The sequence below is a fragment of the Elephas maximus genome, chromosome 1 (assembly GCF_024166365.1).
Source record: "Elephas maximus indicus isolate mEleMax1 chromosome 1, mEleMax1 primary haplotype, whole genome shotgun sequence".
In the NCBI taxonomy this organism is placed as follows: Eukaryota; Metazoa; Chordata; class Mammalia; order Proboscidea; family Elephantidae; genus Elephas; species Elephas maximus.
The window spans coordinates 142689542-142710737 of NC_064819.1; the positions used below are offsets into that span (position 1 = coordinate 142689542).

The 21196-nt window shown below is 39.2% G+C and overlaps 1 long non-coding RNA gene across 1 annotated transcript in view; it reads left to right on the plus strand.

The window, feature by feature from the left end:
• LOC126082972 (uncharacterized) overlaps positions 1-21196 on the plus strand; it is an 86717-nt gene that overhangs the window by 39570 nt on the left and 25951 nt on the right. Inside the window, exon 2 of the long non-coding RNA XR_007518688.1 lies at positions 10809-10944. This is a non-coding gene — a long non-coding RNA (uncharacterized LOC126082972). The remainder of the gene's footprint in view (positions 1-10808; positions 10945-21196) is intronic.

Genomic DNA, 21196 nt, shown 5'->3' on the forward strand with positions numbered 1-21196 from the left:
TTACAGCAAGCTTGGTTTTAAAAAATATACCAACAAAAATTGACTAAAAGTTACATTAACAAATATTTACAAGAAGATAGAATTAGTTTTTTTTTTTTTTAGATAAAAGGGACAGATAAGTAATCCAGAAACCCCTTCCTCTGTAAGGTTTAGTGGTCTAGCTCTCTGATTCCAATCCATTGGTTTAACATGTTATTTAAAAGCTAAGAATAATGCTTTGTACTTGGCCAGCACGAGAAATTCACAAAGCAAGCGTTTCTGCAAAGAAAACTGTTAAAAAAATTATTTTTTTAAAAGAGATGGCAGAAAAATCTGTAGCAATTTTTATAAGTGGTCTAAAAACATAGTAATAAATGTATGATTACAACTCATGCAGGGACATTTATAGACCATTGCACCCAACAAAAGCAGACTATACTTTCTCCTTAAATTGTTCTCAGGACATTTACCAATTTAGACCATATTCTGAGCCATAAAGCAGCCTAAGTAAATTTAAAAGTCTTCATTTAGGCCGCACAAACTGTGTTCTCTGACCATAATGGAATTAAATTAGAAATCAATAACAGAAAGATCTGAGGAAAAAAAAATCTGCAAATATTTGGAAAGTAAATAACATACTTTCCAATAACCCGTAGGTTGAAAAATAAAAAAGGAAATGACAAAGTATTTAAAACTGATTGAGATGAAACCTAACATATCAAAATTTATAGAATAGCTCAAAAGCAATACTGATCAGGAAATTTATAGCACTAAATGCCCATATTAGAAAAGAAGAGGGCTCAAATCAATGCAAAGGATTGAAAATTACCAAAACAATTTTCAAAATGAACAAAATTAGAGGACTAACACTCCCTGATTTTAAGACTTGTTATACAGCTACAGTACTCAGAACTCTGCTGTGACACCAAAATCATGATCCATAAAAGAAAAACAATTGATAAATAGGACTTCATCAAAATTAAAAACTTAGACCCTTCAAAAGACGCCATCAAGAAAATGAAAAGTTAAGCCACACGCTAGGAAAAAATACTGCAAATTATGTACCTAATGTTATTGTTGTTAGGTGCCACCGAGTTAGTTCCACAACTCGTAGCCACCCCATGTGCAATGGAACCAAACACTGCCGGCTGCACCGTCATCACAATTGTTGATATCCTCGAGCCCGTCATTGCAGCCACTGTGTCAATCCGTGTCCTAAAGAGTCTTCCTCTTTTTTGCTGACCCTCAACCTTACCAAGCATGATGTCCTTTTACAGGGACTGATCCCTCCTGATAACACGACCAAAGTACATGAGACATAGTTTCACCATCCTTGCTTCCCAGGAGCACTCTTGCCTGTACTTCTTCCAAGACAGATGAGTTCGTTCTTCTGGCAGTCCATGGTATATTCAATACTCTTCACCAACACCGTAATTCAAAGACGTCAGTTCTTCTTTGATCTTCCTTATTCATTGTCCAGCTTTCGATGCATATGCGGCGATTGAAAATATCATGGCGTGGGTCAGGCGCATCTTAGTCCTCAAGGTGACATCTTTGCTTTTCAAAACTTTAAAAGGTCTTTTCCAGCAGATTTGCCCAGTGTGATGCGTCTTTTGATTTCTTGACTGCTGATTCCATGGGTGTTATAGCAGATCCAAGTAAAATGAAATCCAGGTAAAGCTTCGATCTTTTCTCCGTGTATCATGATGTTGCTTATTGGTCAAGTTGTGAGAATTTTAGTTTTCTTTATGCTGAGATGTAATCCATACTGAAGGCTGTAGTCTTTGATCTTCATCAGTAAGAGCTCAAGTCCTCTTCAATTTCAGCAAGCAAGGTTTTGTCATCTGCATATCACAGGTTGTTGATGAGTCTTCAACTAATCTTGATGCAACGTTCTTCTTCGTATAGTCCAACTTCTCTGATTATTTGCTCAGCATACAGATTTAATAAGTATGGTAAAAGGATACAACCCTGGTGCACGCCTTTCTTGACTTTAAACCACACATTATCCCCTTGCTCTGTAGGAATAACTGCCTTTTGGTCTATGTACAGGTTCCCCATGAACTCAATTAAGTGTTCTGGAATCCCCATTCTTCCCAATGTTGTACGTAATTTGTTGTGATCCACCCAGTCTTTGCATAGTCAGTAAAACACAGGTAAACATCTTTCTGGTATTCTCTGCTTTCAGCCAAGATCCATCTGACATCAACAATATCCCTAGTTCTATGTCCTTTTCTGAATCTGGCTTGAATTTCTGGCAGTTTTCTGTCAGTGTACTGATGCAACTGTATTTGAATTATCTTCAGCAAAATTTTACTTGCGGGTGATATTAATGATTTTGTTAGATGACTTCCTCATTCTGTTGGATCATCTTTCTTTGGAATGGACACAAATATGGATCCTTCTCAGTCGGTTGGCCAGGTAGCTATCTTCCAGATTTCTTGGCATGGATGAGTAAGCACCTCCAGCGCTGCATCTGTTTGTTGAAACATTTCAATTGGTATTTTGTCAATTCCTGGAGCCTTGTTTTTGGCCAACGCCTTCAGTGCAGCTTGAATTTCTTTCTTCAGTACCATCGGTTCTTAATCATATGCTACCTGCTGAAGTGGCTGAACGTCAACCAGTTCTTTTTGGTCCAGTGACTTTTTGTATTCCTTCCATCTTCTTTTGATGCTTCCTGTCTGCATCGTTCAGTATGTTCCCCATAGAATCCCTTGATACTGCAACATGAAACTTGAATTTTTTCTTCAGTTCTTTCAGCTTAAGAAATGTCCAGTAAACTCTTCCGTTTTGGTTTGCTAACTCCAGGTCTTTGCACATGTCATTATAAAACATTATTTTGTCTCTGTAAGCTACCCTTTGAAATCTTCCATTCATCTGTTTTACTTCATCATTTCTTCCATTTGCTTTTAGCTACTCGACGTTCAAGAGCAAGTTTCAGAGTCTCTTCTAACATCCATTTTAGTCTTTTCTGTCTTTTTAATGACCTTTTGCTTTTTCATGTATGATGTCCTTGATGGCATCCCACAACTTATCTGGTCTTTGGTCATTAATGTTCAGTGAGTCAAATCTATTCCTGAGAAGGTCTCCAAATTCAGGTAGTATATACTCAAGGTCATATTTTGATTCTCATGGACTTGTTTTAATTTTCTTCAGCTTCAGCTTGAACTTACGTAAGAGCAATTGATGGTCTGTTCCACAGTCTGCCCCTGGCCTTCTTCTAAATGATGATATTGAACTTCTCCATTGTCTCTTTGCACAGATGTAGTCGATTTGATTCCCGTGTTTTCCGTCTGGTAAGGTTCATGTATATAGTCACTGTTTATGCTGTTGGAAAAAGGTATTTGCAGTCAATAAGTCATTGGTCTTGCAAAATTGTATCATGTGATCTCTGGCGTTGTTTCTGTTACCAAGCCCATATATTTCAACTACACATCCTTGTTGTTTCCAACTTTTGTGTTCCAATCACCAGTATTTATCAATGCATCTTGACTGCATGTTTGATCAATTTCAGACTGCAGAAGTTGGTAGAAGTCTTCAATTTCCTCATCTTCGGCATTAATGGTTGGTGTGTAAAATGGAACAATAGTAGTATTAGCTTGTCTTCCTTAGAGGCATATGGATATTATCCTATTACTGACAGCATTGTGCTTCAGGATAGATCTGGAAATGTCTTTTTTGTCAATGAATGCTACACAATTCCTTTTCAATTTGTCATTCCCAGAATAGTAGACCATATGGTTGTCTGATTCAAAATGGCCAATACCAGTCCACTGGAGCTCATTAATGCCTAGGATAGCAATGTTTATGCATTCCATCTAATTTTTGATGACTTCCAATTTTCCTAGATTCATACTTCATACATTCCACATTCTGATTATTGATGGATGTTTGCAGCTGTTTCTTCTCCTTTTGAGTTGTGCCACATCAGCAAACGAGGGTACCGGAAGCTTGACTACAACCATGTCATTCAGGTTGACACTACTTTGAGGAGGCAGCTCTTCCCCACTCACATTTTGAGTGCCTTCCAACCTGTGGGGCTCATAACCCGGCACTATATCAGATAATGTTCTGTTGATATTCACAAGGTTTTCAATGGCCAATTTTTTCAGAAGTAGACTGCCAGGTCCTATGTCCTAGTCTGTCTTAGCCTGGAAGCTCCCCTGAAACCTGTCCACCAGGCATGACTTGCTGGTGGCATATTTTTCAGCATCACAGCAACATGCAAGTCACCACATGTAACAAAATGACAGATGTGTGGTGGCTATACCTAATAGAGGACTTATATCCGGAATTTATATAAAGAACTGTCAAAACTCAATAATGAGAAAACCACAACCCAATAAAAAATGGGTGAAAGATTTGAACAGACACTTGGAAGATATATGATGGCCAGTATGCACATGAAAAGACACTCAACATCATCAGTCATTCAGGAAATACATGTTAAAACCACAATGAGACACCATTATACACCTTTTGTTATTTGCCATTGAGTCAATCCCAACTCTGACCCCACATGTGTCAGAGTAGAACTGTGTTCCATAAGGTTTTCAATGGCTGATATTTTGGGAAGTAAATCTCCAGGCCTTTCTTCCAAGGTACCTGTGGGTGGACTCGAAAATCTAAGTTTTTGGTTAGCAGCTAGATGTGTTAACTATTTGTACCACCCATGGACTCTTAAAATTAAAAAGACAGACCATTTCAGATATTGTCGAGAATATGGAGGAACTGGAAGTCTCATAGACTGCTGGTGGGAATGTAAAATGGTACAACCATTTTGAAAAATACTTTGCCAGTTTCTTAAGAAGTTAAACCTACACCAGTCATTAACTCCGATTTACCCAAGATGAAAGAAATACTTCTGCATGAATGTAGTAGTTTATTTGTAGTAGCCAAAATAGCCATCAACAGGTGAATGGATAACTTTTAGTAAATCCGTACAAAGAAGTACTGCTCATCAATATAAAGGAATGAATTATTGATCCACACATCAACACTGGTGAGTCTCAAAATAAAGGGAATCGAAAGACCAGGACTAAAAAAGAGTACATATTTCATGATCCCATTTACATAAATTCTATAAAATGCAAACTAATCTACGATGACAGAAAGCAGATCAGTGGTTGCTTCTGAATGTAGGCAAGGATAGAAGGGAGGGATTACAAAGGCACAAGAGGATACTTATGGGGGGTAATGGGTATGTTCATTACCTTGAATGTGGTGATAGTTTCAGTGGGGTACCAAACTTATCAAATTGTACATTTTAAATATGCACAGTTGATAGTGTGTCAGTTATGCCTCAGTAAAGCTGTTTTTTAAAAACAACAAACTCATGCATACCTCCTTTTAAGTTCTGTATTGAGGTTTTACACACCCATACTTTTTGGACTGCCTGAGTTGATTAAATGCTTAGTATATGGAATGCATGGTCATTGAGCTTCCCTCATAGAAACATCTTTGATGGTCAAGAAGCCTCCCAGCCATGTTTGCCGTCTCACTCAGGACTGAACTCTCCTGTAGCCAGGTTTCCTTCATCCTTTATCTAGACAGTATCAAAGTACACAAAATCACCAGATTGTGAGCCATCTGGGACAGAAACAATCTGTCATTCGATTTTGTGGTCCTGGAACCATTTTATCTAGGGCCTGTTAAATGTCAGAGAGGCCTGGTGGCGCAGTGGTTAAGCACTCAACTGCTAACTGAAAGTTCTGCGGTTTGAACCCATCAGATGCTCCATGGAAGAAAGACGTGACAGTCTCCTTCCATAAAGATTACAGCCTTGGAAGTGCTATGGGGCAGTTCTACTCTGCCTGTGGGGTTACTATGAAGGAATCAACTTGATGGCAATGGGATTTATTTATTTTATTTATTTTTTTAGTTTGGTTAAGTGTCAAGTATATACTTGTATAATGAAGTGAATTGACTGGACTCACAGTGAGCTTAACTATGGCTATTGATTCTTCTCAAAGGCATACTTTGGCCCAGAAGTTTATAAGGAGCCCCTGGTTTAGGTAACATTTGCTTTCAGATATGAGGCACACAGTTCCATGGTGTCTGCTTTTGTTGTTAGATGCAGTCAAGTTGATTCTGACTCATAGCAACCATATGCACAACAGAACAAAACACTGCCCAGTCCTGAGCCATCCTCACATTTGTTGCTATGCATGAGCACGTTGTTGCAGCCACTATGTCAATCCACCTTGCCAAGGGTCTTCCTCTTTTTGTTGACCCTCTACTTTACCAAGCATGATGTCCTCCAGGGACTGATCCCTCCTAAAAACAAGTCCAAAGTATGGGAGAGGTAGTTTCGTCATCCTTGCTTCTAAGGAGCATTCTCGTTGTACTTCTTCCGAGACAGATTTGTTTGTTCTTTTGGCAGTCCATGGTGTATTCAATATTCTTCTCCGACACCACAATTCAAAGTCATCGGTTCTTTTTTTGGTTTTCCTTATTCATTGTCCAGCTTTTGCATGGTGTCTTAGTGTGTTAGTACTGCCATAACAAAAAATACCCCAAGTGGGTGGCCTTAAAGAACAGGAATATATTGTCTCACAGTTTCAGAGGCTAGGATTCCATATTCAGGGTGTTGGCAGGGCTAGGTGCTCTCTCTGGGCTATGAGGGAAGATCCTTGTCTTTTTTTCCTTCTATAACTTCGAGTATTTCTTGGCATTCCTTGTCTGCTTGTAGATATATCTTCACATGGTGTCTGCTTTCCCCTATGTGTGGTTGTGTCTGTTCTGCTCTTTTTATGAGCTGCCACTCAGAAGGGATTAGGTTTAGGACTCACCCTATTCTGGTATGGCCTCATTAACATAATAAAAGAAACCCCCATTTCCAAACAGAGTCATATTCACAGGTACAGTGGTTAGGACTTCAGCATAACATTTGGGGTTGGGGGGGACACAGTTCAAACCATAACGCTTAACACATGGTCTCACAGCAGGTAAATTGTCTGTTCGTATTCCTGACTTTCTGCAAGTCCCTGACAAGTGATGCAACTGAGCTTGACTATCTGGAATCCTTGTCTGTAGCCTGTCTCACCTTTTGACACTGCAAATTCCTGTCCCTCCAGTTTATCGGAATGGTTGGCTGGATCTTGCATCCATCCTTGTGGTCCTGTGCTCCCCACATGCCCAACATTATGCTTCTTGACTCAGGATCTACAAGTTACTCCCCAGAAAACAAAACGAAACAAAACAGAATCAAAAGCAGCACAGGCTAAAATTACCTTTTTAGTGGTTTCAATTCAGGCTGCAAATTAGGATCATCTGGAGAGATTTTTAAACCATGAGGTGGGGGGGGCAGTGTTAGGTGGCCTCTGACCGATAAAATCAGAGTCACTTCAGGTGACCCCTGGGTATCGTTGTTTGTCCATTTTAAACTCCCACAGAATTCTAATGTGAAGCTAGTTGAAAACCATCGCTAGGTTTATGCCATCTTCTTTTTGTGTGGAAAGTCAGCCCTTTCTTAACATGTCTAGAAAAAACCTAACTGACTGCTTTAGTTTTGGCCTCTACAATTACCTTTTCCTGAAAGGCCGAATTCTCTCCTTGGTTGGTACAGGTCATGGCAGTTATGGGAAGATTTATCCTGTAATTAAGAATAAAATGAAACTTAATTTCTGTAGGAAATTACATTGTACTGTATTGTAAATTGCACTTTTCATTGGGAAGTTATGAAATAAAAATTTGGCATTGGCTAGAATTATATAATGTTTAATTTTTTAAATTACATGATTAAAAGATAATTAGGTGAATAGGTAATAATTTGGCTAATTGCAGTGATTAAATGATTGCTTCCATAATGTAAATTACGTTCCACCATCATCAGAGATTTAAAATATTTACTGAACATCTAGCGGCATTTTATACATTAGATCATTTTGTGTGTAAATGGCCTACATTTGCTTGATGGACTTCCTGTGACCAGTTTGTCAGCTGCACCAAGGAAGAGACCAGGAGACCAGTCATACAGGGCTGCAAGGGTCTGTAAGGATTTCTGGGTCTCAGCTAAGTGGGTTGAGGGTACAAGCATGACCCCAATGCGGGTGGGGGAAGGACACTGTGCAGGTGGTTGAGGCTCATTGTTGGTGCTCAGATATTGTTTTTGTGTCTAAAAGAGCTCTCTGAGTCCCAGTTTCCTTATTTATGAAGAGAGGATAATAATACCTACCTTGTGGGATTGTTGCTAGGATATGTACAGTAATAAAACTCTTAGTATAATACCTGGTAAGTGCTCAAGAAATTATATTAATTTTTTCCTTCGCATGAGAGATTTTCTATACATCTTCTGGCCCTTTATTTGGGGACCTACAGGGATGCTCAAGCGCTGCAGAATTGGGTAGGTCGCTGGATTCTGGATGACAGTTCCCAAAGCTGCAAGACAGAGTGACAAGTGGGAGTGGGGCTATTGGTGTGGTTCCTCTTCAATAAGAACGACTTGGGAGCTGAAGCAGGCATGAGTCTTTAGGGAAAGGTCACAGCAGTGAGGGAGGGCTAGCCTTACAGATGCAAATGTGGAAAGTGTACCGTCAGATGTGACAGTGGGATTCAAACCAATTTTAAAAGTATTCCTACACAGATAAAAATTTCTGCTTGCTGTTAGGGTAAAGTTTTTATTTTTGCAAGGGTGTCACTTCCAGACTTTTCCCTTGTGTGACATTGCATACATTAATTGTAATTGAGTCAAAGACTGTATCCCAGCAGAGAAGAGTAGGTAACCTAGTGATCAATCACAGAATTTAGGACTGGAAAGGCTCATTTAGATTTTTAAAATGGGTTCTCGGACTCCTGAGTTGCACTGAAGTGACTGAGGAGCTAGTATAACAGAAGTGGAGGTGAGAGTGTGGGATCAAAGGCACAGGGCTCCATGTCCCACCCGCCCTTTCTCTTCTTCAAATTAAGTTGGTCCACTTTGATCTGTTTAATATATTGGGATTTTTAAATAAAATTCCACTTGCAAGTAAGAATTCTTTCAATCTCCTACTTAGAAAAGGTTAGGAAGCCAAAGGTTAGTTTAACACTTCCATTTTATAAATGGAGTTTTACAGTGGTAACTTATCTAAAGTTGTGTTTTAAGTAGTAGAAGTAGGGCTCGTAATTAGTTCTTCTGATTCTCAGTCCAGGGATGTGATCCCCTACATCATGTCACCTCTTAAAAAGTAGGGAAAGGAGAGAAAAAAAAAGAAAGGAAAGCCAGGTAAAATCACAACATACTTTCAAAGTCACGGCACTGAACACATTGCAAGAGAGCATCTTCAAGCAAAGTAAAGGAAGGCAGCAAAATATCAGCATCTTAATGGTGGAGCTGTCACCCTGAAGGAAACAATATAAAAAAAGGGAGTGACAGAAAGGCCAAAATTTCTCTTTATTTCTCTATTATATTGGAAACTTTCTATTGTGTTGCCAATTAAGACACCTTGGAAACCATACAAAAGTTCGTATATCATACCTAGAAATGGGCAAAGGACCTTGTAACATTTGTTTCATGGCAGATCCTCAGGATAAAGTGAAAGAGAAACTCCAGTGAGTGAGGGTATTTCTCACTACAATAGCTTAGAAATCCTTTTTTATGACATCACCCTTGCCTGGTTTTCAGTTATAATATTAATGAGAAATGAATATTTGCCAAAAGTTTACACCTTACTCAGAGGTATTTAATGGAACCCCATGGTCCCCATCAAGCATACCCAATGCTCTTTCCTTGACCTGTCTGTGGCCCTGGACTTTAATGATATTCTGTCAGGTAGGCTCACCTCAGAATATGACATGTTCCTCCCTGTGAATCTTGATTTCTGGTTCATCTATTAGAACAGGTAGGGTCTTTCTTACTTCACTTTCTGACATAATCTCAGTGACCCCATAGAGATACCTTCAATAAGCATGTTGTTGGGTGCTGTCAAGTTGACAAGTTGGTTGATTCATAGTGACCCTGTGACAGAGTAGAACTGCCCCGCAGGGTTTTCTTGGCTGTAATCTTTATGGAAGCAGATTGCCAAGTCTTTCTCCTGCAGAGCTGCTACGTGGGTTGGAGCCACCAGCCTTTGGTTAGCTGCTGAGCACTTAACCATTGCACTAGCAGACCTTCTTTCAATAAACATACAATGTAGGTAAAATGGAGTGGTTGCTTTTCCCCATCCCCAGCATGATAAAGACTGCTGTCCCTAAGTTCCTCCTATGTAAAAATTCTAGTGCCATCAAGGAGAAGTCCTTGATATTTGTGGAGTAGGTGAATGGAATGGATGTTGAATGAGAGGTGAATTAGCTAAACATTTGCACAAGTGCAGAGAAAAATAGTCAACTTAAAGAAATAAAACTCAACCATTGAGCAGGTGCAGTGCGATGGATTGCTTTTGTGTGGCCTTTCTTGCCGTGGCCTTGTAACTCCCAGTGAATGATTGGGTGGGACCATACTAGTAAGGCATTAAAAAAATGGAATCCTAACTAGGGGATTGGTCAGTTTTGCTATCCTGCTAGGCTTAAAGTAAGCCATCCCAGAGGCAAGAGGGAAATGATCTCACCATCACCAAGGAAGAAGGGCCGAGAGTGGAGCATGTCTTTAGGACCTGGGATCTCTGCTGAGAGGATCCCGGAACCAGGAGACAGAGAGAGAGAGAGAGAGAGAGAGCTGTAAAGCTGAAGTCAGCAAGAAGCATTGGTAGAGAAACAGCAGCGGAAGAGACCAGCAGGAGATGGCATGATGGGCTTTCTGGCCAACGGAGCAAGAAAGCTGAGTGCCCTCAGGCGGGAGGCTTGCTGGCAGAGTGGGGTGCCTCTGGGCTCTTACCAGCAGAGCTAAAAGAGCTTTATAACACTTGTCCGAACAGGGCGGAGACCAAGGGGCCAGAGAGAGGCCTGCCTGTGGACACAGCTGAAAAGAGGCTGTCTTGATGGAAGAACTGTGTCCTCAGTGCTCCTGAACCTGAACTGTAACCTGTTACTTCCCTAATAAACCCGATAATCGTGAGTATTGCCTGTGAGTTTTGTGTGGGCATTGCAGTGAATTACTGAATCCAGCAGAGAAGTAGAGAGTGCTGTGGGAGGGATGGTTGGCGTCAGAATTCGTAAAGATGGCAGAGAGAGGAGGTATGTCTGACCTCTGCTTCATAGACATCAGCCTTGGGCTGTTGATGTTGATTCTCCTTCCCCCTCATCAAGTTAGAGGAGATTGGAGGCCACCCCACATTATTCTTACAGCAGGTAATAGCCACAGAATCACCGGCAGGGCAGAACTGCAGGTGGAAACCAGAACATTTAGTATGTAACCTCTTTGGGGCCTAATGGCCATCTCATCTGCATTTTGGAAGCTTGCAGATCATTATTGCTAAACCTCTGCCTAGGTTCTTCTTTCTTAATTCAGTCCTGTTTAAAATTATTCCAATTGGGAATGTGAGGTTTTTAAAAAAGAAGATAAAGACAAAAGGCAATCATGCTATTAGCAGTAAGTATTCACTATAACGTGCTTTTGGTTGTTTTAACATTATGATTTAACTAAATTGACATTTGTTGTTAGACCAGCTGAATAGGGATCTATTACTCCGATTTAACAAAGGCATGAAAGAAACATTAAAACTTAAGATTTATGCGTGCATCGTGTAACTACCCTTCTGTAGTTAAATATAATTGCAGTTTTCCAGCAAAGAATTTGTGAAGGATTAAGATGAAAATAGAGGCTTGGGAAAATAGCATCAAATGGATGGAAAATATGAAATTAATTATATCTAAACGTCCAAGAAAATATGTTTCTTATAAAGAATTGGAGATCTGTTGAACTTCAAAATTATTTACATTTCTCCAAAAATGTTCTCACTGTCAGTGAAAGAATACAATGTAAAGAGGTATCTTTTGCCACATGTGCTGTGTAATATAGAGCTGGAAGAGAGTCCAACGAGGTCATCTGGTCCAGTTTGTTGAGCCCAGTTGGATGACTGCTCAAATTGCTTGCAATAAGTGGTTAAGCATTTGGCTGCAGCGTTTGGCTGCTAACCAAAAGGTCAGCAGTTCTAATCCACCAGCTGCTCCTTGGAAACCCTACAGGGCAGTTCTACTCTGTCCTATAGAGTCGTTATGAGTTGGAATTGACTGCAACCAGTTTGGTTTTGTCCGTTTTTGCTTGTTCTTTCCTTTATGTAAAAATGAACAAACAAAAAGTGAAGACCTGTTTCCCTTTTTGCGTATTAGAATTTCAAAGAAAATGTATAACAAATACTATGTATTTCAGACACAGATTTAGGTCTGTTTTATTACACACAATGTTAATATGAAAAAATATATCATAATGGGTTATTTTTCAACAGATATTAATTTAGCTTAACACATCTAAAAATGAATGGGTCAATTAGAAGGAAGGGGGTTAGTCAGAACTGAAAGCACTGGAAAAGGAGAATCACAGAAGAAAATATCAGTAGTGCTCATTCAGCTGTCATCAAAGGGAAAAAGGAGTCTTAGTCACCAGACCCGAAGTATTCAAATTACACTGGGCATCTGTTTTGAGATCATCATATCAGGACATCTTAGCTTGATCTGATTCAATACTTACCAAGAAAACTTCTATGATCATAGTTATGATGCTCTGCCTACCAGGAGAAAATGAACTTTACCCTGGACAGACCATAAAATGCTGAGTTGGGGTCACATTTAGAATTTTATTCTGGGGGAGAGCAGCCTCTAGAAACCTTTTGGTTAGCAGCTATAGCTCTTAAGCACTGCACCATCAGGGGTCCTGATTTGTGCACAGGAAATAAGTAAAACATCCCTGCTCCTTGACTGCAACTAATGGTCCTGGGTCTCCATGCCTGGACTGAGGCATGTACAAATGGACGTTGGGAAGCCAAACATCAAACGCTACCCCAGCCATTCGGACTCACCATCAGGATGTGCCTCTGAGATACCCGTGGAATAGGTGAGCCCCCAGAGTTGTTACAGAATTCTATAGATGAGGAGCCATGGTTCCAGCAATCTCTGAGGCCAGATGTGCATCTTAGTCATAGAAGAACTGAGTCCTCCCAGTGATTGAGATTCTCCATCCATGTAGCCATCAGATGGGATCTACAAAGGTAAGAATGCAGACTAATTCCAGATAGGTGGTGTATGTCAGCAAGAGACCTGGATTTTATCATATTTTACTCTTTTTAAGTTTTACTCTTATTTATCTCTATTACTATGGGCTGAGAGGGAGGTGTTTGTTCTGGGGACACTGGCCATTAATCAAGGCCAGCAACTTCTGAATGAATCTGATTCATGTCCCTAACAAACAGGTGGTGACTTACTTCTGCACTTAAATGGTGTTCCTGCCGAGATGTGTGCTTTATTTTGGACATATGATCACATTTTGACGATTTTTTAGCCTTTGTTTATTTTTATTTATCATTTATCTCCTGCCACAGTTAATTATCACCAAGAAATATTGGTGGTATGTCCAATGGTAAGCTAGAAATGGCTCTAGAGGTTGATTTCTTCAACTAAATTAAAGCTTCTCCAACAGATGCCTATATAAAAAGGAACCTGGTAGTGCAGCATGGTTGCTCCTGAAAGCAGTCAGGGACAAATTCTAAACCTGTTTCTACCCAGAAACCAAGAACTCGTTGCCACTGAGTCTATTCCAACTCATAGTGACCCCATGTGTTACAGGGTAAAACTGTGCTCCGTAGGGTTTTCTTGGCTGTAAACTTTATGGAAGCAGATTTCCAGGCCTTTCTTCTGTGGCACCACTGGGTGGGTTTGAACCACCAACCTTTAGGTTAGTAGCTGAGAGCAAACCGTTTGGGACACCCAGAGATCTTATTTCTACTTCGTGCCAGTGTATTTTAGTTATTTCATTTCTACTTACTATTACCGTACTGGGGTTGATTTTGGTGGAGAGGGAGAAGGAAATCCAAGAAAAAAAAGGAAAAGCAAAAAGACTATGAGCGTACACACACACAAACACAAATAAGTCAGTATGTATGATATATTCACATTTCTGTAATATGTAAAACAATAGCTATGTCAGAAATGGCTGATGAATCTAACAAATTCATCAAATGTCTTTCAGCATCTATTCATGTGATCTTAATAAAAGTTTTCTCTATTGAAACAAAGGATTATAATGATAGGTTGTTTTTTTTATAGTGAACCTCACTTGCAATCAACAATAAATCCTAAGGACTCTAGTCCTTTTAGTCTAATGAATGCTGTCCTGTGCTACCCAGATCCCTGCTTCAGGGGGTGGCACTTTTCCCCTCAGCTGTCCAGAGTGTTGGCTGCTGAGCCCTTTCTCGGTGAGGTGGGCGGGGGGGAGGGGGTTGGAAGGAGAGGATGGGCAGTTGGAAGGTAGCCTGCCTCTCATGACTGATTCATAGCTCTCTATGGGATGGACCAAGACCTGTGTTGCAACTGTATTGCATCTCAACGTCTCCCCTTACCTTAGTCTCCTTGTCTCACTTGATTACAGGTGTTGATACTTAGAGCAAAACCAAAACCCACTGTTGTTGGGTAGATTCCGAATCATAGCAACCCTGTAGGACAGAGTAAAACTGCCCCATAGGGTTTCCAAGGCAGTAAAGCTTGGAAACCCTATGCCCCATCTTTCTCCCGTGGAGTGCTGTTGGTTCAAACAGCCTTTCAGTTAGCAGTCAAGTGCTTTAGCCACTGTACCAGCAGGGATTGCTGATACTGAGAGCACTCCGTGATAAACCTTTGTTATGCACATCTGTCTCATTAGAGAACTCAGCTTAAGACAGAAGCATAGTTGCATTTTCTTTGCTAATATTTTAGGTAAACTTTTTGTATCTGCATTTTTAAGTGAGATGGGCTTATCGTTTTCTTTTTCATGTTATATCAGGTTTTGGAATTAAAATTAATCTGGCTAAAAAAAATTTTTTTTAAGTTTTTATCTGGCTTCATAAAATGATCTAGGGGAAATAGTCTCATTTTTTTCCCATAGCCTGGAAACATTTAAATAACATTGTAATCATCTGTTCCTTAAAGATTAAACCCATCTGGTCTTTGTGCCTTTTTCAATGATAGATCGTTAATCACCAGCCCAACGTCTTCTGAAGTGATTGGCAATTTAAGTAAATTATATTTTGTCGGAACCGACTCGACGGCACCTAACAAAAACAACAACATATTTTGTTAGGAAGTCATTCATTTCCTCTGTATTTTCAAATTTGTAGCCATAGACTTGCAAGCAGTAATCTTTTATAATTCTCTTAATCACGCCTATATCTGTGGTTTTGCCTCCTCATTTTTAATCTTGTATATTCTTGCAAGTGACTTCTTCTGTATGTGTTTGCCATGTGCACTCTTTCTTTTAATCAAGTTTACTGGTAGTTCATCTGCTTTGTTGTTGTTAGGTTCCATCGAGTTGGTTCCAACTCCTGGCGATCCTATGTACAACAGAATGAAACACTGCCTGGTCCTGCGCCGTCCTCACAATCATTGCTATGGTTGAGCCCATTGCTACAGCCACTGTGTCCACCCATCCCATTGAGGGTCTTCCTCTATTTCACTGACCCTCTACTTTACCAAACATGATGTCCTACTCCAGGGACTGGTCCCTCCTGATAATATGTCTGAAGTACGTGAGTTGAAGTCTCACCATCCTTGCTACCAAGGAGCATTTTGGCTGTACTTCTTCGAAGACGTATTTGTCTGTTCTTTGGGCAGTCCATGGTAATATTCAATATTCTTCATCAGCACCATAATTCAAAGCATCAATTCTTCTTCAGTCTTTCTTATTCATTGTCGAGCTTTTGCATGAATATAAGGCAATTGAAAATACCATGGCTTGGGTCAGGCACACCTTAGTCCTCAAGGTGGCAACTTTGCTGTTTTTTTTTTTTTTTTGTAATTTTTATTGTGCTTTAAGTGAAAGTTTAAATATCAAGTCAGTCTCTCACATAAAAACTTATATACACCTTGCTACATATTCCCCCAATTACTTTCCCCCTGAGACAGCCTGCTCTCTCCCTCCACTCTCTCTTTTTGTGTCCATTTCGCCAGCTTCTAACCCCCTCTACCCTCTCATCTCCCCTCCAGGCAGGAGATGCCAACATAGTCTCAAGTGTCCACCTGATCCAAGAAGCTTACTCCTCACCAGCATCCCTCTCCAACCCATTGTCCAGTCCAATCCATGTCTGAAGAGTTCGCTTCGGGAATGGTTCCTGTCCTGGGCCAACAGAAGATCTGGGGGCCATGAACACCAGGGTCCTTCTAGTCTCAGTCAGACCATTAAGTCTGGTCTTTTTACGAGAATTTGGGGTCTGCATCCCACGGCTCTCCTGCTCCCTCAGGGGTTCTCTGTTGTGTTCCCTGTCAGGGCAGTCATTGGTTTTGTGGCTGGGTACCATCTAGTTCTTCTGGTCTCAGGATGATATAGTCTCTGGTTCATGTGGCCCTTTCTGTCTCTTGGGCTTGTAATTACCCTGTGTGCTTGGTGCTTTTCATTCTCTTTTGATCCAGGTGGGTTGAGATGGCTGCTTGCTAGCATTTAAGACCCTAGATGCCACTCTTCAAAGTGGGATACAGAATGTTTTCTTAATAAATTTTATTATGCCAATTGACTTAGATGTCCCCTGAAACCATAGTCCCCAAACCCCTGCCCCTGCTACACTGGCATTTGAGCATTCAATTTATTCAGGAAACTTTTAGCTGTTGGTTTAGTCCAGTTGTGCTGACCTTGCCTGTATTGTGTGCTGTCTTTCTCTTCACCTAAAGTAGTTCTTATCTACTATCTAATTAGTGGATACCTCTCTCCCTCCCCCCTCTCGTAACCACAAAAGAATGTTTCCTTCTCAGTTTAAACTATTTCTCAAGTTCTTATAATAGTGGTCTTATACAATATTTGTCCTTTTGCAGCTGACTAATTTCACTCAGCATAATGCCTTCCAGATTCCTCCATGTTATGAAATGTTTCGCGGATTCATCACTGTTCTTTATTGATGTGTAGTATTCCATTGTATGAATATACCATAATTTATTTATCCATTCATCTGTTGATGGGCACCTTGGTTGCATCCATCTTTTTGCTGGTGTAAACAGTGCTGCAGTAAACGGGGGTGTGGATATATCTGCTCGTGTAAAGGCTCTTATTTCTCTAGGATATATTCTGAGGAGTAGGATTGCTGGATCGTATGGTAGTTCTATTTCTAGCTTTTTAAGGAAGTGCCAAATCAATTTCCAAAGTGGTTGTACCATTTGACATTCCCACCAGCAGTGTATAAGTATTCCAATCTCTCCACAGCCTCTCCAACATTTATTATGTGTTTTTTGGATTAATGCCAGCCTTGTTGGAGTGAGATGAAATCTCATTGTGGTTTTGATCTCCATTTCTCTAACGGCTAATGATCATGAACATTTCCTCATGTATCTATTAGCTACCTGAATGTCTTCTTCAGTGAAGTGACTCTTCATATCTTTTGCCCATTTTGTAATTGGGTTGTCTTTTTGCAGTTGAGTTTTTGTAGTATCATGTAGATTTTAGAGATAAGGCACTGATCGGAAATGTCATAGCTAAAAACTTTTTCCCGGTCTGTAGGTAATCTTTTTACTCTTTTGGTGAAGTCTTTGGATGAGCATAGGTGTTGATTTTTAGCAGCTTGCAGTTATCTAGTTCTTCTTCCGCTTTGTTAGTAATGTTTTGTATACTGTTTATGCCATGTATTAGGGCTTCTAACATTGTCCCTGTTTTTTCTTCCATGATATTTATCATTTTGGATTTTTATATTTAGGTCTTTGATCCATTTTGAGCTCGTTTTTGTGCATGGAGTGAAGTATGGGTCTTGTTTAATTTTTTGCAGGTGGATATCCAGTTATGCCACCACCATTTGTTAAAAAAACTGTCTTTTCCCCATTTAACTGTTTTGGGGCCTTTGTCAAGTATCAACTGCTCATATATGGATGGATTTATGTCTGGATTCTCAATTCTGCTCCATTGGTCTATGTATCTTGTTCTTGTACCAGTACCACGCTGCTTTGACTACTGTGGTGGTATAATAGGTTCTAAAATCACGTAAAGTAAGGCCTCCGACTGTGTTCTTCTTTTTCAGTAATGCTTTACTTATTCGGGGCCTCTTTTCCTTCCATATGAAGGGTGATTTGTTTCTCCATCTCATTAAAGAATGTCCTTGGCATTTGGATCAGAATTGCATTAAATGTGTAGATTGCTTTTGGTAGAGTAGACGTTTTTATAATGTTAAATCTTCCTATCCATGAGCAAGGTATGTTTTTTCACTTATGAAAGCCTCTTTTGGTTTCTTGCAGAAGTGTACTGTACTTTTCTTTGTGTAAGTCTTTTACATCTCTGGTAAGATTTATTCCTAAGTATTTTACCTTCTTGGTGGCTACTGTAAATGGCATTGATTTAGTGATTTCCTCTTCGATGTTCTTTTTGTTGGTGTAGAGGAATCCAACTGATTTTTATATGTTTATCTTGTATCCCGATACTCTGCTGAACTCTTCTATTAGTTTCAGTAGTTTTCTGGAGGATTCCTTAGGGTTTTCTGTGTATAAGATCATGTCATCTGCAAATAGAGATACTTTGACTTCTTCCTTGCCAATCTGGATGCTCATTATTTCTTTTTCTAGCCTAATTGCTCTGGCTAGGACCTCCAACACAATGTTCAATAAGAGTGGTGTTAAAGGGCATCCTTGTCTGGTTCCAGTTCTCAAGAGGAATGCTTTCAGGCTCTTTCCATTTAGGATGATGTTGGCTATTGGCTTTGAATAAATGCCCTTTATTATGTTGAGGAATTTTCCTTCTATTCCTATTTTGTGGAAAGTTTTAATCATGAATGGGTGTAGAAATTTGTTAAATGCCTTTTCTGCTTCAATTGATAAAATCATGTGATTCTTCTCTTTATTTTAATTTATGTGGTGGATTACAATAATTGTTTTTCTAATGTTGAGCAATTCCTGCATACCCGGTATGAATCCCACTTGGTCATGGTGAATTATTTTTTTGATATGTTGTTGAATTCTGTTGGCTAGAATTTTGTCGAGGATTTTTGCATCTACGTTCATGAGGGATATAGGTCTATAATTTTCTTTTCTTCTGGTGTCTTTACCTGGCTTTGGTATCAGGGATATGGTGGGTTCATAGAATGAGTTTGGTAGTATTCCATCCTTTTCTGTGCTCTGAAATACCTTTAGTAGTAGTAGTGTTAACTCTTCTCTGAAAGTTTGTTAGAACTCTGCAGTGAAGCCATCTGGACCAGGGCTTTTTTTTGTTGGGAGTCTTTTGATTACCTTTTCAATCTCTTCTTTTGTTATGGGTCTATTTAGTTGTTCTACCTCTGTTTATGTTAGTTTAGATAGGTCCTGTGTTTCTAGGAACTCATCCATTTTTTCTAGGTTTTCAAATTTGTTAGAGTATAATTTTTCATAGTAATCTGATATGATTCTTTTAATTTCAGTTGGGTCTGGTGTAATATCGCCCATCTCATTTCTTATTTGGGTTATTTGCTTCCTTTCCTGTTTTTCTTATGTCAGTTTGGCCACTGGTTTATCAATTTTGTTGATTTTTTCAAAAAACCAGCTTTTAGTCTTGTTAATTCTTTCAATTGTTTTTCTGTTTTCTATTTCATTTAGTTCAGCTCTGATTTTTATTATTTGATTTCTTCTGGTGCCTGTGGGTTTCTTTTTCTTGCTCTCTATTTTTTATTTTTTCAAGTTGTAGGAATAATTCTTTGATTTTGGCCCTTCTTTTTCTATGTGTGCATTTATTGGTATAAATAGACCTCTGAGCACTGCTTTTGCTGTGTCCCAAAGGTTCTGATAGGAAGTGTTTTCATTCGCATTGGATGCTCTGAATTTCTTTATTCCGTCCTTAATGTCTTCTATAATCCAGTCTTTTTTGAACAGGGTATTGTTCAGTTTCCAAATGTTTGATTTCTTTTCCTGTTATCGATTTCCACTTTTATGGCCTTATGGTCAGAGAAGATGCTTTGTAATATTTCAGTGTTTTGGATTCTTCTAAGGCTTGCTTTATGACCTAATATGTGGTCTATTTTAGAGAATGTTCCATGTGCACTGGAAAAGAAAGTATAGTTGGTTGCTGTTGGGTGGAGTGTTCTGTATATGTCTATGAGGTCATGTTTGTTCATTGTGGCATTTAGATCTCTCGCACCTTTATCGAGCTTCTTTCTGGATGTCCTGTCCTTCACCGAAAGTGGTGTGTTGAAGTCTCCTACTATTATTGTGGAGCTATCTCATCTTTCAACAGTGATAGAGTTTGTTTTATGTATCCTGCAGCCCTGTCATTGGGTGCGTAAATATTTAATATGATTATATCTTCTTGGTGTATTGTCCCTTTAATCATTATATAGTGTCCTTCCTTATCCTTTCTGATGGATTTAACTTTAAAGTCTATTTTGTCAGAAATTAATATTCCCACTCCTGCTCTGTTTTGATTGTTTTTGCTTGATATATTTTTTTCCATCCTTTGAGTTTTAGTTTGTTTGTGTCTCTAAGTCAAAGGTGTGTCTCTTGTAGGCAGCATATAGACGGATCGTGTTTTTGAATCCATTCTGCCACTCTGAGTCTCTTTATTGGCGCATTTAGTCCATTTACATTCAGGGTAATTATGGACAGATATTTTTTATGGATATAGTGCTATCATTTTGATGTCTTTTTTTTTGTGTGTTGTTGACGGCTTCTTTTTCCCACTTAATTTTATGTGCTGAGTAAATTATCTTTATATAGTGTCCTTTTCTCATATTTGTTGTTGATTTTGTCTCTGCTGAGTCTCTATTTTTTTCTTGTATTTTATTTTGATGAGTAGGATAGTTTGTCTCCTTTGTGGTTACCTTATTATTTACCCCTATTTTTATAAATTTAAACCTAGCTTTTATTTCTTTGTATCGCCTTATCATCCTCTCCATATGGAAGGTGTTTGATTACATTCCTTAGTCCCTCTTTATTATTTTATTGTTGTCTTCTTTCATATAACAACACCACTGTTACCCTTTTTTGAGCTTTTTTTTTTTTTATATAATCTTCTTTTGTTTTTTCAGATTTCCCTGTCTTAGTTGACTTCTGGTTGCTTTGTGCAGTGTTCTAGTCTTGGGTTTATACCTGATATTATTGATTTTCTAACCAAAGAGCTCCCTTTAGTATTTCTTGTAGTTTCGGTTTGGTTTTTACGAATTCCCTAAACTTGTGTTTATCTGGAATTGTCTTAATTTCACCTTCATATTTAAGAGATGGTTTTGCTGGATATATGATTTTTGGCAGG